Source organism: Rhodnius prolixus, unplaced genomic scaffold, assembly GCF_049639745.1.
Source record: "Rhodnius prolixus isolate KJV_2025 unplaced genomic scaffold, Rpr scaffold_3, whole genome shotgun sequence".
In the NCBI taxonomy this organism is placed as follows: Eukaryota; Metazoa; Arthropoda; class Insecta; order Hemiptera; family Reduviidae; genus Rhodnius; species Rhodnius prolixus.
In genome coordinates, this window is record NW_027411603.1 from 36,173,063 (window position 1) to 36,188,163 (window position 15,101).

Genomic DNA, 15,101 nt, shown 5'->3' on the forward strand with positions numbered 1-15,101 from the left:
TACGTATCATACATATAACCTGCTTGAAGTTGTTTACCTTCCTGTAGTAAATACCCTCCGGTCAAAGACGTAACTGTCCTTCATAAGTCTTGTCACAATGTTCACTAATACTCTTAAGGGATACTCTCAATAGATTCTTTCTGTACTTCAATCAACTAGTTGTATGGTTCTGATTAAGATGCTTTTACAGCAATCGGCCCTCAGGAAGGAAGTTTTTCCGGTACTTCAGCGACAATGAAGCCAATCAATTATCTCAGGAATTCTTCATGGACCTTTTGACCATTCGTCACCTGATACAGGAGAGTGGAGCTTATTTTCAAATAAGATTATCAATATTTATAGTTGGAAGAGTAGATGTAAGGATTTTAAATTAAGAGTTCAATCAATTTTTGAAGTCCTTCTGCTTTTACTTGGTCACATTACCTAAACGTGACGTCTTTTGAGAAGATATTTGCGAAGGTATTTCTTCGTCAAAGCCCTTTTTCTGCCACTTGAAGGACCTGAGCCTCAGACACTGTAGTTTTCCATCCATTACGTTGACCTCCAAGTCGTGCTCCATGTCCCTCAGCCATCTCAGCCTTTTCTGCCTTCTCCCACCAGGATGCCTCTATAAAGCTTTCTTTGGACCCCGATTCATCCACCATCCGGTGAATGTGTCCCAACCATTGCAGTCCTACCAGCTTTTTATACTAGACACAATGTTAGATTCTCCAAACAGCCAGCTAGTTCTTGGTTCGTACTAATTCTGAAGTCTTCCTCTGCCTTCGTAGTTCCAAATATTTTTTCTATCAGATTTTCATTTCTCTATGCGTAATCTTTGCTCCATAGGGTTCGTGCCAAAACTCACGTTTTTGAGCTACAACTGGCTACCATCCTCAGTATTGACTCTATAAAGCCTTATTTTCGCTGTTCTCGACACATTTTTTTTACTTCTAATCATCGTTTAAAGGACCCACAAGCATCTATTTTCAGCAGCCATCCCTCCACAAATATCTGCTGTTACATTGTTTTTGGAGGTTAACACTGACTCCCAAAGATTTGAAATCTTTTACACCTTGAAAGGTATACTTCTCCAACCATAGGTCCGTAATATCATTTTCTTCCTGGACACAACCATATATTTGATTTTATGGCAGTCCAATCCAAACTCTTCGACCGCTGCCTCTACTTCCTTTAACTCTACTTGTGATGGAAATTTTTGAATACCAAAATTAACGAATGAGAGAACTAGATCTGCGCCATCTTTCGATTTGCTTGTTCAATCTATAAGATTCATGCTTAAAAGTCGCAACACAGATTTATTTAGTGTTGATTAATTTAAGCAAACTTGATTTGGGGAAGTTGTTAGAGCTGATTATTGGTTATAGCATAGTTGAGGTTACCTGTTCAATACGGGAGCACTTTAAATGGTGTAGACGGGTGTTAGCTACCCAAGATTGAAGGGTAAGAGAATCAATTGCAAACCTACTCTAGTGACTACGCTAGTTTTGTAAAAAGCTAGATATTTGGTGCATATGTTGATTTAACAAGATAGTTACTAAAATATTTTTTTTCATTAAAGGCAATTTCAAAAATTATACCATTATTTAACGTACCAACTCTTATGCACGACTTACTGATCCGTCAAGAAACTAAATACCACAAGAACATCTAACTTTTGTGATAGGCTTCAGTCTGATTTGTCCTTACAAACTCTGCACTTAACAAACCTAGGGTCTTATGCAATTATAGTGTATAGAATAATGTTTAAGTGAAAACAGATTTTAAGCATAGTTTTAAAACTTTCGTTATCTACGTTTAAAATGATATATACCTACTGGTGAGGCAGAATTGTTTCATATGATCTCTGAAAACATTGTTTATCGTACAAACACAAGATAAAATTGTGTATGTTGTTTGAGTTAGCATTTACGTCATGACAGCAGTTTTTATTATTGCATGATAATTTTTCATTAGGTAAATAAATACCTACCTAATACTTAATCTTCTTGAAATGATGGCAGCGGAAATCTGGTATAAAAAATTATTTATTAGACGGAATAAATAAATAAAAATATAGTAAAATTCAATTCAGGTCTTAAGATTTTTTCTTTAAATTTTATTTTTCACTTTATTAACAAATGTTGTATTATGTAAATTTGATATTACTGGTTCAGTTCACTTAAAAGTCATTAATAAATCTTTATTGCAATATAATTATGTACAAAAAAAAAAGCATGAAGTGTCAGTGTACAAAACATTGTAACATAGTGTAACGAAGTTGACCTGGGCAGAGAAGAAAGGCCTAGATTGTTCTAGGGGTTGAGCGATCAAAGTCAGTAACAGGCCGCCACTGCATAAACAAAAGGGCGGTATCTACCTGTGGCAGAGAAGAAAGGCCTAGATTGTTCTAGGGGTTAAGCGACCAAATTCGGTATCAGGCCACCACTGTGTAGACAAAAGGGCCGGTCTCTACCTGAACTAGAAAGGAAAGGGCTAGATTGTTCAAGGAGTTAGTGACCTGTGTAAAAGCCAGCTAAGAGAAAGGCCTCAGTTGGGGTGGTGGCATATGTGTTTTCCCAGCCAGTGATTGACAGGTAGGAGCGAGACAGAGAGTAGGAGGAGGGCGGCCCCAGCTGAGGTGGTGGCAGTATGTTTTCTCCAGCCAATGAACGTCAGGAGGGCGTGGAAACTTATGCTCAGAGAGTTGGAGGAGGGCAGTCCCAGTTGGAGGGAGGCACGCAGTTAAAAGGAGGCAGACACAGCTGGAGAAGTCAGTTTTTAAGGAGTTCTTAATGAGTTGTTAATCAGTTTTAAAGAGTTATTAGAGTTTAGAGTTATTAGTCAAGTTTATGAGTTAGTTTTGAGAGAGTCAGTGTTGCGGAGTAATTCAAAGTGGTAGCTAGTCAGGCGGTTAGTCAGTTAGTGAGTAGAGCTTTGTTTGTGTAGCAGAGACTAGTGCAATTCGGTGCAGTGCGGACCAGTGGTCAGTCAGGGAACAGTTTTGTGGCGTTACGTAGTGAGTAAGTAACAGAAAACTGTTGTGACTGTTGTAAATGGTGACTGTAATGAATAGCGTTAGTTGCTAGTAAATGTTAATGTGAGTAAAGGTAATGTGTTAATAAATCAGGTTATTACTTACAACTTTAGCGAGTTTTATTATTTATCAAACCCACATAATATTTAACGTAACTAGTGGCAGGCATTAGTTGTGTAAGTAAAGTTCTTTCTTAGTAAAAGGACAAGAAAAACTTAACATTAGTAACATAAAAGTCATGTTAGAGTAATCATCGTGTAGTAAAACTCTTTCTCGGTGGTTCATACTCACATCAGTAGGTTCCCCCTAGGCCACTTCCGCTTCCAGCGACGAGCAGGATTGTCTGAAAGGTAAGGAGAAGAGAGTTGTTGGACAAGAGGATTATAATGAAGAGCTTAGTAGGCTTTGAAAGTTACGGTACAGTCCTAAGTATCGTACTACGTCAGCTTGAGGGAACAGTTAGACCATTCATCAGTCTCATTACTTAATTTACAGACCTCATGTATCCAACCACGCATTTTGGAAGAATTCTTGTCTAAATTATAATCTAAATTTAGCAAGTGCTTTAAATGGAGGTTTAGAGATTAATATTTGACTATTTGGAATATCGTAACTACTTAAATGCTAATCAGCATGAATTGGACTATGAAAGTACCCTAAATCTGAATGGTAACAGCAAAAAGTGCTTTCATGCGAGCAAATAATTATTTTGGGAACGACGTTTTATTTTTATTTTACTTTTTTGCTGATTATTACGCGCAATGTATGTATTTAAAGTAAATGGAAGATGTGTAATCAGCAGCAGATTTATTCTGTATGATACAGATATTGGTTGTCCTTTAGTTTCTTTATGCCAAAAAATTATGTCAATATCTCAAAATTCAGCATATTATTTTGTAATAACATTAAAATAAAGAAGCACCTTAAAAAATTATAACCGTTTTTGTTGATGGTTATATTATACTTATTTTTAATGAGCATCTTTTCATGACAAATTAAATAATAAATTTATCAGACCCTAAAGTGACTTTCATTTTAATTTTTTTTTTTTTTTTTTAGCCTTTCGCTTTTTTAATTAAATGTTTTTTGGAGATTAAATTAACGTAAGGTTTTTTCCTTTTATTCAACTCTCAACTGATAATGGAGATCCTTAAAATTAGCAATGAAATAACAACCAATTTATCATATTAATGTTATATTTAATAACAGACTATTTCTACTACCAAACAGGACTTGAATTTCCTATCTTTTGGGCAATCGAATGACTTAGGCCAGCGTTTCCCAAACTTTTTTGACCGTGGCCCGGTACGAGATTTTAAATTTTTTCGCGACCCACCTTATAAAAAAAACATTTATTTACAAAACAAATTTTATTTTTTAATAAAAATCAAAATTCAAGTTATTTGTTTGTTTATTTCATACACAAAAATTGCAAAATAATTATATAACAAAAACAAGTAATTAAAGACAATCCATTATCTTCATTTAAAACTTAAAGTAAATAGAGTAAATTTTGTTTTACATATTTTGAACTTAGTGCGAAGGATGGATGATGTTGTTTTTCATCACATAGTAATTTCAAATTAGGACTTAATGATGTTAATTTATTGTTTTGATACACGTGAGTTTACGGCGCATGTACCGGAGAAGGCACTGAATGACGAATCGAAATCAGCCAATCAGAGCATCCGAATTTAAACGGTCCGGTAGGAAACGATGGTAAAGGGTTGACACCTGCAGTACTTGAAAAAGTTACGAAAAATATTAAATTTAGAGAAAAATGTTATAGGTTTTTTGTGTTTTTACAATTTTAGCCACGACCCAGCTGAATTTTTCTGCGACCCGGTGCCGGGTCGCGACCCGCACTTTGGGAAACGCTGACTTAGGCATTAGAACTTAACAAGGGCTTAGAAGAATACTAAGTATACGAGGGTCGTTTGAAAAGTCCGTGCAAAAATAAAAACTACTTAATTTTTTGGGGTAAACCTTTTTTATTTTTCAACATAGTCTCCTTTTAGGCTTATACACTTCGTCCAACGCTGCTCTAGTTTGTTGATCCCTTCCGAATAATAGGATTTGTCCAAGTCTGAAAAATAGCCATTCGTTTCTGCAATCACCTCCTCGTTTGAATAAAATCTTTTTCCCACCAGCCATTTCTTCATATTTGGGAACAAATAGTAGTCCGAGGGAGCCAAGTCTGGAGAATAGGGGGGATGTGAAACGATGTGAAACCCTATTTCCATTAATTTTGCGACCACAACTGCTGAGGTGTGAGCTGGTGCGTTGTCGTGATGGAAAAGGACTTTTTTGTGGGCCAATCGTGGGCAGTTTTCTTGCAGCTCGGTTTTCAAACGGTCCAATAACGATGAATAATATGCACCTGTAATAGTTTTACCCTTTTCCAGATAGTCGATGAGGATTATTCCTTGCGAATCCCAAAAGACAATCGCCATAATCTTTCCGGCCGAAGGAACGGTCTTCGCCTTTTTTTGGCGCAGATTCCCCCTTGGTAACCCATTGTTTAGATTGTTCTTTGGTCTCAGGAGTGTAGTGATGTATCCATGTTTCATCCACAGTGACGAAACGACGCTTAAAGTCCTGCGGATTCTTCTGGAACAGCTGCAAACCGTCCTTGCAACACTTCACACCCGACTTCCTCGATTCAAACGAATGCCAAACACAAAGAAATAGACCGATCTGGCTGAAACTTGGTGTGTGTTCTTCCAAGAGATGCTACTAACTAAACATAACCTCGATACGCGCCAGTAGTGCTATCTCTCTGACTTTGCACGGACTTTTCAAACTACCCTCGTAGTAAAAGGAATCTAATGACCTAAGCCAAAGTGAGTTCAGAATTTGTCTTCAACTCTTATTTATCAGTTATTCTCGTGTATTTTGCATCAATTATCACAGAAAGAAAATAAAAACAATCATATTCTGATTATTGTAACAGATGTTTGTATCGGTACATACTTTAGAGCAGTGCTTCCCAACCTATGTGCCACGGCTACGGTAGAAGTGTCATTCTGTTTATAATATAAATTCAAATCAATTTACCGTTATCATTCAGCGCCTGCTACTGAATTTGAGTTGAATTATTGCAACGATTTACATTAGAGCTCAGGAGTTAATCAAAATGGCTTCTGAAATAAATTACTTAGTATTCAATGGCCAAAAACATTTGTTCGTTTAATAGTGTTCATCTTTATTATTAGGAAAATTTTATTATAAATATAAAAAGCTTTTACGGAACCAAGTGCCTTGATACTTAAATTTAAGATATTTAAAAAAAGTGGAGTTAATCGATTTGTGCAGTGAACGAGTCAGTTATTATTAGTATTCGTTCAAAACAATTAGATAACCTATTCTTTTTTATTAAGAAGAAGCCCAGATTTGGCAAAAAATTATAATGGCGTTGCATTAAAATTAATTATAAGTTAAAATAGTATAACCTCATATTTCTATAATGAAGTAAAATACAAAATGATGCGTAAATACCATTAGTTTATAAACAAAACAAACCTTACTTCATCAGTTCTGCTTGGTGGTGGCGCTCCATAACAATTTCAATAGTGCAGGGGTCGGCAACCCGCGGCTCGCGAGCCGCATGCGGCTCTTTCATCCAAATTTGGTGGCTCTTCTGCCTGTCCAAAATAAATTGTATATTTCAATTTTATTGAAACAAATGCAAATTTCATTTATTAAAGTAAAGATATTTTTTCAAAAAGAATTTTAAATGTGATAGGTTTGAAATTGAATAGAATTATATTAAAATACAGTACGTAATATATAGGACTGCCGCCATTTTCATTCAAATACAGGTTTAGTTATTATTTATTTGTTTATTTACTTTGTAATATGTGAAAATAAATACACAAAACATTTAAATGTTATTGAATATCATCAAATAATTGAATATATCAAATTATAATTTTTGAATACAAATGATCTACAGAGTTGTTTACACTATCATCCTTGCGAGGGAAGGGATTAGCTATGAGGCTAGCATACTGGACTCCCACGCGGAGGTCCTGGGTTCGAATCCAGCTGCTGACCCTTAGATTTTCTCTTCCTAGGAGCTTCTTACAGCTCACTGTCCGGTGATGGACAGTGTTGTCTGTAACGAGAGAACACTGTCCGGAGGCCGGCAGTGCACTGAAAAAAGCTCCGGGCGCCAATAACCTTAGATGTTGACGCGCCTTAAATCATAAAAAAAAAAAAAAAACTATCATCCTTGCGGCTCTTGGTAAGATTTACTAAAATTATTTAAGGAGAAATGGCTCTCTACTTGAAATAGGTTGCCGACCCCTGCAATAGTGGGTTGTAGTACTAGTACCTTTGGAGTCGTTGGATTTGAATCAGTTCCAGGGTTGGAATCAATTCCAACAACTCGTTCATTGATTCCAGTCTCTGTACTTACCCTATATTAGTACAAATTAGTACAAATGTCACACAATTTATTAAAATATATCATTTAAAAGTTAGCTTTCCCAGTTAATAACAAAACTATATTTCTTTAACACACATTAAGTACTAATCCGTAATTTCCAGTTGCTCTGATAAATATAACAACGGTTTACAAATTGTATAATATTAGTAAGAATGAAATATCATTTCAAGTATTTTGAATTTGAAAAAATTTGTAAGTTTGAAGTTAGAATTGCAGTAAAAGAAAGCCTTAACTTTAAGATTTTTCACATCAGATTGTGTTTAATTTTCTAACAACTATTTCATTTTAAATTGAGAAAAAAAAAATGTGCCATCATTGAACTGGCCTAACATAAGTAATAATAGAAAGTTTATTACTGGATAAAATAATGCACGTTGCAGACGAAAGATTGTCAGGGAAGAGTGCCAAACTAAATATCGTTTAATAGGGTCGCTCAGGTAAGGAACTCAAGGGCTGTTTGCCAACTGCCCTGGGTTCTAACCTAGGGGCAATAAACTTTACTACACATACTGTTAAAATAAACATTTACATACACATATATACACTATCTTATATAAGTTGAAAGACACATATACTTGTATACTCTGAAACTAGATCTGATGGATGACATAGTCCAACGTTCCTTTATTTTCTACAAAGAATATATTTAAATGTCTAGTTAAATTTCATGAATTCTAAATTTATACAAATTATATAATATAACAGAAATGTATAGATTAAAATAAATTTCAGTCGTGTACACTTAAAATAGGTTAATGTATCGCCTCAGCCAAAGAATATATTCAGAATTATTTGAGCCGTTCGTTTCACAACTTGATTAACTCCATCAAAATAAAAAATGGAGCAATACGATAAAGTAATGTACTTACTTTTTTAAAAAAATTCTGTTTATAATATAAATTCAAATAAATATACCGTTATCATTTAGCGGCTGCTACTGAATTTGAGTTGAATTATTGCATCGATTTAGATTAGAGCACGGAATTAATCAAAATGGCTGCTGAAATAAATTTTTTATTATTCAATGACCAAAAAAATTTGGTCGTTTAATGGTGTTCATCTTTATTATTTAGGAAATTTTATTATAAATATAAAAAGCTTTGCTTTGACACTTAAATTTAAGATATTTAAAAAAAGTGGAGTTAATCGATTTGTGCAGTGAACGGCTCAGTTATTATTAGTATTCGTTCAAAACAATTAGATAACCTATTCTTTTTTTTATTAAGAAGCCCAGATTTCATATTATCACAAGAAATTCACGTTTTGAAGACACCTGAATGAGAAAAAGATTTTTTAATCAGTCTACGTATGGTCTGAGTATTTTTAAAAAAACTGTTTAATAACATTTATATGTTTTATTGTAGTCTTTATCCGACAAAGCACGACGTTTTGTATTATTTATTACTGGTTACGGATGTTCGCCATTTATTTAAAATATTTGTTATTTAAGGCGCGTTAATATCTGTGGTCTTTTGCGCCAGGTGCTTTTATTTTTTCCTGTGCACCGGACAGTATTTTCTCGTACAGAAAACATTGTCCATCGCCGAACAGTGAGCTGTAAGAAGGTTTTAGGAAGAGAAAATCTAAAATGATTAAACGAACAATTAAATAAACTGCTCCACAAAAAAAGTGGCGCACTTTGAAAAAAGCGTTTATTTTTTGTTTTATCACATTTTGGGGAAAGATTACTATTTTTAATTCTTTTCATAAACTGCCAGGGAACAATTAATCGAAACAAGGCCCAAAGTTTCTTGTAAATAGAGAAGCAATTCCTCGTTTAATCCCCTTCGGTCTTTTTGTGTAAACAACAACATGAACTTTACCTCAACAGTAAATAAATTTATTGACCTCTACAGTTGCGTTTCGACTTTTTTCAAGCTGAAAGCATTGCAAACTCTCAATTACAGCAGAGCAAGTGGCCCGTATTATTGCATTAGTTGAGGATGGACGGAGTCAGCGGTACGCAGCACGAACGTTAGGGTTGCCTGAGACCACCGTCCGTAGAGCCATCCATTGTTAACGGGAGACAGGCCTCTGCACTCGCAGATAAGGTTCGTGTCGACCAAGAGCCACAGAAGCACTTGATGACCGATTTATTAGAATTCACTCTCTGAGAAATCGTACATCAACTGCTTCTGAAACAGCTCAAACACTGTTTACTGTTCGTGGAGTTTCAGTCAGTGCCGAAAATGTACGAAGAAGGCTCGCTGAAATGAATTTACGCTCTAGGAAGCAAGCCACAGGACCATTGCTCACCGTTGACCATCGGAGAGGCCGTCTAGAGTTCGCTAGGGAACACTGCAACTGGTCTGAAAACGATTGGAGTAACGTTCTCTTTTCAGATGAGTCCCGTTTTGCTCTCTACGCACCTGATGGGAGGCGACGAGTTTACCGAAGGCCTGGGGAGCGCTACGCTCCGTGCAATATTTCTGGTAGACTACCATTCGGAGGTGGTTCAGTGATGGTGTGGGCTGGGATTTCTATGGGGGCTTATACTGAGCTCCACGTGTTCAACAGGGCAATCTTAAATGCAGATTTGTATGTGAGGGAAATTTTGCAGCAATATGTGATACCCTATGCACCATTTATTGGGGAAAATTTTATTTTTATGCAATGCCCGACCACACACTGCCGCCTGTGTTGTTCAATATCTCCACGATACTGGCATTCGTATTCTGAGATGACCAGCACGCAGCCCGGATTTAAATCCAATTGAACATCTTTGGGATGAGCTGGGTAGGCGATTAAGATGGAGAAATAATCCTCCCAGGAGCTTAGAAGAGTTGCGAGGTGCTCTGGTGGAGATATGGGAGGAATTAACACAAGATTTCGTGAGAAATTTAATAAGGAGTATGCCGAGGAAATAGGATGCAGTAATGCGAGCAATACACGTCACTAAAATTCTTTTTCTCTTTTTGAATCGGAAGAAATACTTTTTTTTCCAAATTCATTTTTTGCTGAGAAGTACTTTTTTGTTAAATTAAAGGTTTTTATTTCTTTTAGATCATTTTATATTTAATTTTAGCCCTCACGTAACTTTATACTTCTTATATTTACTAACTAAAATAAAATGTAGAACAAAAAAGTTACAGAGAAAAAAAAAATAACGCATTTTTAAAGTGCGCCACTTTTTTTGTGGAGCAGTGTAGTTTTGAAATGGTCAAGAATAATAATGCAGTTAAAATGAGGAGAAGAAACGATTGGTTCCCAAAAAATTCAAATCATTCGTTCGTATTATCAACCATCTACCGAAATGCATCAGTTTTAGTACGAAATATTTTGATTTCTAATTAAAAAAAAAAATACTTACTCTAGTTCGAACTGATTATGAACCAGAAACTTAACACAAGTGGAGATGATTTTTTTTTTTTCCACAAAACTTATCACGACCAATCTTTTGAATAGAAATCTAAAACCGATCAAAATATTCAAAAAAACACATGAATAAAAGATCTTATATTGTCTCAAATCGCTAAAAATGTTCAAAAAAGCCAGCGGATAAAACCTTTTGTAAATGTTCAGCCCTACAAAATTCGATCAACGTATTCAGTTAATTGAATAACAATAAAATTCGATCAAAAAAATGTTTAAAAAATAATTATCATAAGTTCAAAAGATCTTTTTTATTTTATTTTAATTTATCAGTTGTTATACGGAAACCACAATCACATTTGATAGTAATTATAATATATAAAATGTTGCATGCATGTGTATGTATGTTACGATGTGTTTGCATGCAACATGTCACGTAAGTTTTTGAAATTACTACGTTCTAATTAAATAATAATTTGTAATTACTTCTACATTAAATAAATAGCCAATTAAATCATTGAGTTCAATGATTATACTAACGATTCTTAAAAAAATGAAATATTTTAGTTTTATTTTAAATTTTATTCGTATTAAATTGACAATTTTTTGGGTTATTAAAATATTTTACCTTGAAATATGCGGTAGACTGTTTTATTAATTCAAATTGCTTCAATACTTTTTATTACTTAGTTAAAATAGATCTTTAAAAAACAGGAACTTTTAAAAAAACTTGAGCTAGAATAATGAAAGGAGTGAGTAAATATTTACTCCCTTAGGTTTGTGGTGGAACGTAAGAGAGATAATGGACAAGCGAAGTGAACTCCCCGATAAAATTCACACAGGAGCTCTGAGTTGTTCAGTAATCGGTTCTGTGAAGATTTAAATCGATTTCTGTGACCTGTAGATTAAGTCAGCGTTGGCATGTTTAACTGGATCAAGTCTTGGGCTGCTCCGCGTTGGAGTTTACCATTTGCCAAGGCTAATTAGAGGGCAGTGTTGCAGACTTGAATGTCGCTTTTTCTGGCCCTAAGTAACCATTTCTCCAGTCCAAAAAGCTAAAGTTGGAGAGGAGAATCGCTAAGATCAGCCATTGGGTTGTTGCCACTGGTTCAGCCCCAAGAGAAGGTAAAATTTAAGTAACAGGTATCTTAGAATGGAAACCCAATTCATGAACCTGGACCCAGCTAGCACTTTGTGGCTCCTATAAAGTCTTGTAATTACAAGATAAAATCGGGCACAGGAGTTCGGGCAAAACCAGGAAATGAAGGTAAGAGCTAGCGCAGAGGATGAACCTGGAGTTAGCCCAAAGAATGCTTAGAGATTGCTCCAGTAACCAAGGAAGGGTACCTGACCCAAAGCTGCTGAGATGGGATTGCTTGATAGAGATAAATGATTGACCGAAATTTGAGTGATGCTGACTAGAGAATAGGTTGAAATGGTACGATACTCTTGACAAAAACAAAAATTACAAGAGGAAATCATGTACGAGGGTCGTTTGAAAAGTCCGTGCAAAGTCAGAGAGATAGCACCACTGGCGCGTATCGAGGTTATGTTTAGTTAGTAGCATCTCTTGGAAGAGCACACACCAAGTTTCAGCCAGATCGGTCTATTTCTTTGTGTTTGGCATTCGTTTGAATCGAGGAAGTCGAGTGATTTTTCAAAAAATGGACGAAAAAGAATTTCGTGTGTTGATTAAACACTACTTTATGAAAGGCAAAACGCCTCAGGAGACTAAAGAGAAGCTTGATTAACATTATGGTGACTTTGCACCTTCGATTAGAACAGTTTATACAGTGGTTTCAAAATTTTCGGAGTGGCCATATGGGCACAAGTGACGCTGATCGTTCTGGACGCCCTGTTGAGGTTACTACTCCAGAAATCATTGATAAAATCCATCGTATTGCATCATCGCGTACCTTTGTTCTGCATGATTTTTAATCAGTTGTCTGTCTAACTTATAATCACAAAATTACTGATTATATTTGAAAGTGAAATAATAAAAAGTTTTAGATACAAACCATTATCAATTAAGAGCAGAAATGATTGCGGTTTTCCTCGAACCAAAGTTTAATCAGAACATATATTTTCTTTTGCCGGAAATAGAATGCAATTACAATAGATAAAAATCAAGGAAAATTGTATTTCAAATAAACCGCATGAGGAAAAAGTATCTTTGGTTTATTATAGCCGTTAGTTAATAAATCCTTTATTTTATGTCTTTAAAGTACTTTATTGACAGCAGTGCCAACAAGATATTTTGGTCATTTTATGCGATAACAAGGAGTGCTGTAATTTTTCTGGTAATTTTGTGTAGATTAAATGGCTGGCTTGTTAAAAATTTGATCGCCCAAGTGATATTGAAAATCAAATTGTGCATCAATCCAAACAATTTAAGAGTCTAATAGAGAAATAAGGCAAGAGTTAACTAACTATTCAAAATTATTGCACGAATGGTAATTAATTAAGATAATTTCATGAACGTTCAAATAATTAGAGTGTTATTTATTTTTCTAACAAACATTGTTTAACAAATCGATATTTTTTAAAATAGAAAGTATTTATTTTAAGCATTTTAATTTATATTTTTTGGGGTAATTGGAATATTTAAAAATAAATGCTCAATTTGTATTAAAAATTTTATACAGAAGAGTGCCTTTCCACTGCCACTGTAATTGCCTTTAAATTCTTTTTATATTACATTATTTGGTGACACCAAAGAAGTTGATGTGCCAAAAAAGTAAAAATATTACAACATTATTTGGGACAGAATTCATTTTGTAACCTTCCACCAAATTTTTGAAAAATATTCTCCACATCTTCGATTATTCATAGTTCAAAGGTCATGCAAAAGCCAACATATTGTAAATTCAAGGAGTTTTAGTGTCGTCAATTGATGAGGTTTCATCTAATGAAGGACAGGCTAACGTTGTTTGCGATAATTGGCTGAATGAATTCAATTTCAAAGATGCAGGCGTGACAATATTTATTCAAGTTTGGCAAAATAGCTATAAGTAAATACTAATTAGATTTGGTAATATTCGTGCTAACAAAACAATTAGTGATTTCTGTAGGTATTTTTTGTTTTTTTAAAAAAATAAGTAATTCATAATTCATTGCAATTGTTTTTTGTAACTTATTCGCAGTACGTAGTTCGCCGAAGGTGTTAGAAGTGATACAGTGATACTGATGCTTTAATTTGCAGTATCGATAATAATTTATAATTTACTGCAAATAATAAATAATATACAGGGTGTATACGGAGGAGTAGTCGAAACTTCGGGAGGTGATTCAGCAGCTCAAATGCAACAAAAAATATTCTCTTCACTTTGGCCCGATTCTCAATAGTGTCCAAGATATTTGCATTTTTAACTTTTACGATGATATTCGTGTTTTTCACCATAAAAATGGCCGTAACTTTTCTATCCTTTATCCTAAATCAAATCTGATTATTCCAAAGGAAAGAGCATTAAATTTCCTATAAATTTGCAGGGTACAGAGCCTCAAAACGATTCTTATAACAATGAAATTTTTACTTGAATGTCTACAAATTTCGTTCTCGATGATTTTTATTAAAATTTTCAACTGCATTTTCTCAATGGTTAATGAATCAAGGAATCACATAATTTCAGAAAAAGTTGCGCATTTATTGAGCTTCAAGACCATATGGATTTTTTTTGGTTTTTAATAAAACCCTACCACGAACAGAGGGGTGTAAATGCAGAAAACTGGGATTTTGCGAACTGACTTTTCATTACTAATTTACTCAAATGTCAATTTATGGCAATATCTTGGACACTATTGAGAATCGGGCCAAAGTGAAGAGAATATTTTTTGTTGCATTTGAGCTGTTGAATCACCTCCCGAAGTTTCGACCACTCCTCCGTATACACCCTGTATATAATCGATTTAATTCAGCGTTCAGTACTAATAGCAGATCTCTTGGAGAGCTACAGACATAACCTATAATTGTTTAAATACATATATATTCAAGATGTTGAAGATGAGAAAGCAAACATCGCAAACATTAATTGAGTGATGAGAACATCAGTAGTTTTGATTTACAAGGGAGGAAAAGCAATTTGGTTTGTTATCACATCGTTTACTTTGCAAGATTCAACATCTCTAGCAAACATTATACAAACAAATTAAGTATTCATAATTTTAATAAACTGTAACTTTGGTCGGTTTAGGGTTTAATAATAATTGAAACAGATATGCCCTCTGGAAAAATACACAAAAAAAGAAAAGAAAAATATATAAATAACTTGGCTTCAGGCATTTCTCGTAAGAAGGAGTCTCAGTTTACAATTCAAATAAAACATT

At 34.5% G+C, this 15,101-nt stretch overlaps 1 long non-coding RNA gene across 3 annotated transcripts in view; it reads left to right on the forward strand.

Moving 5' to 3' along the window:
- Nucleotides 1-15,101, forward strand: part of LOC141452368 (uncharacterized) — a 96,698-nt gene that overhangs the window by 73,372 nt on the left and 8,225 nt on the right. Inside the window, exons 1-2 of one of the 3 annotated variants that reach the window (XR_012457353.1) lie at nt 11,119-11,214; nt 13,093-13,231. The exons of the other annotated variants lie outside the window; for them this stretch is intronic. This is a non-coding gene — a long non-coding RNA (uncharacterized lncRNA). Of the gene's footprint in view, nt 1-11,118; nt 11,215-13,092; nt 13,232-15,101 lie in introns of those variants that run through there. 3 annotated transcript variants of the gene reach the window in all.